The sequence below is a fragment of the Oryzias melastigma genome, linkage group LG13 (assembly GCF_002922805.2).
Source record: "Oryzias melastigma strain HK-1 linkage group LG13, ASM292280v2, whole genome shotgun sequence".
Classification (NCBI taxonomy): domain Eukaryota; kingdom Metazoa; phylum Chordata; class Actinopteri; order Beloniformes; family Adrianichthyidae; genus Oryzias; species Oryzias melastigma.
Genome location: NC_050524.1, coordinates 1,904,018 through 1,905,792, shown reverse-complemented (window position 1 = coordinate 1,905,792; position 1,775 = coordinate 1,904,018). Strand labels below are relative to the sequence as shown.

At 40.4% G+C, this 1,775-nt stretch overlaps 1 protein-coding gene across 1 annotated transcript in view; it reads left to right on the top strand.

The window, feature by feature from the left end:
• Window positions 1-1,775, top strand: part of si:cabz01090165.1 (uncharacterized protein LOC100333421 homolog) — a 305,072-nt gene that overhangs the window by 3,743 nt on the left and 299,554 nt on the right. The gene's annotated exons all lie outside the window — the stretch shown is intronic.

Below are 1,775 nucleotides of genomic sequence, written 5' to 3'. Positions count from 1 at the left end.
CCTGTCAGCTTCTGTTTCAGCTGCTCTCTGTTCTCCTGAGCCTGTCAGGATGGGTCTGTTACAGTCGGTTGGTTCTGACCCATTCTCAGGTTCTAGCTTGTCTGAGAGTCCGGTTGTTTCCCCCGCTCCGATCCTTCTGGTTCTAACCAAACGAGTATCCTCTAGTGACCTTGAAAACAAGGGACTGGTTCACCTGCAAGTGAACCTGCTGAGCTTCCTGCACTGTGAATGACGCAAATGGATTAAATGTTGTAATGATGTTGAGTGAAAAGAAAAGGAAAGCTGAAAGCTTTAAAGATCGAGTTATAAGAAAAGTCTGAAAATGTCTTAATGTGATGTTTTGAGTCAATGTTGGGTTTTCTTCTTCTGTCCTTTTTTTGTTTCTATTTTTGGAGTATTAAATGGGATCCAAATATGAACCAAAGAAAAACGAAATGAGACCAAATGAAACAACCAAATATGGATCAAATAAGGACCAGATGAGGGCCGGATTGGGATCAAATCAGAACCAAATAAGAATCAAATATGAACCAAAATACCAAACGAGGTCCATATTGGGAACAAAAATGGAACCAAATAAAGACAAAATGGGAACCAGATGGGACAAAACTAAATAAGAATCAAATCAGAATCAAATAAGAACCAAAATACAAAACAGGATCCAGATTGGGAGCAAAAATGTAACCAAATGTGAACCAAACGAGGACCAGTTTGGGACCAAATATGAACCAAATGAGGACAAAATGGAGACCAGATGAGGACCAGATCAGAAATGAATAAGAATCAAACACCATTGAAGACCAGAGGTCACTGGACTATTCTGCTCTAGAACCGTCTGAACATCGTATTTGGAGGAAAAACGATCGGTGGAGAAGTCCCACCTGTGGGATCACAAACTAAATTTATGGAATGTTGTAACACGACTAAATTTAGACATTTATACTGAAGCAATAAGTGACTAAACTAAATCATCTCCATCAAATGACATCCTTGTGTCGTGTGTGTGTTCAAGAAGTGTTCTTGTGTGAAAATCTGTTTTTTTAGTCCCTGACAATAATCCAAATCCCCGGAATGTGTTCATGTCTGGTTTAGAGGAATTTCTGCTTCATTAGATGATTTCCTGCAGGAGCAGAGAATGGATGCGGGTCTGCAAAGGCCACCAATCCACATTCTTAGAGCTGAGCAACCTGCGAGGCTCACACAGCGACACACACCATTCGGTCAAACTTGAACTTCTCTGCAGACCGTCTCACAGCTGCTGGTCTACCTGAGGTGATGATTGTTCTCCTTCATGGTCCTCGAACACACCTGTGTGCTCACATGCAGGTGGGATTCGTTCAGCCGCTTTCATGGTTCTGTCCGGGCTTAAACTCTGATCAGTTCCTGATCGGTTTTTTATTTATAAAGATGCTGTTTTAGCCAAAAAAAAGTGTCAGCACAGATCAAGTCCGCCCCATTTCCCATCACCCAGCTGTTTATATGAAATCAAGAAAACAATTTAACTTTATAGAAAATAAGTATATCTTTCTCTTTTTGGCAGCCAGTGGCGTGACCCATCAGACTGAAAAATGTTTAATTTCTTCTGAGTCCAAGTGTCTCTCTACTGGTGGTCATGTGACCACGAGAAACAACTGGATCATGTGATCGGGTTCATTGGTTAACTTCTGTTTAAATCTTCATTATATTCACTTTTAACATGTTCGTTTATAACTTAAATGCATTCATTCATTTGAGATGTTTAAGCTGACATATTTCTTGTGATAGTCCAGGACTTG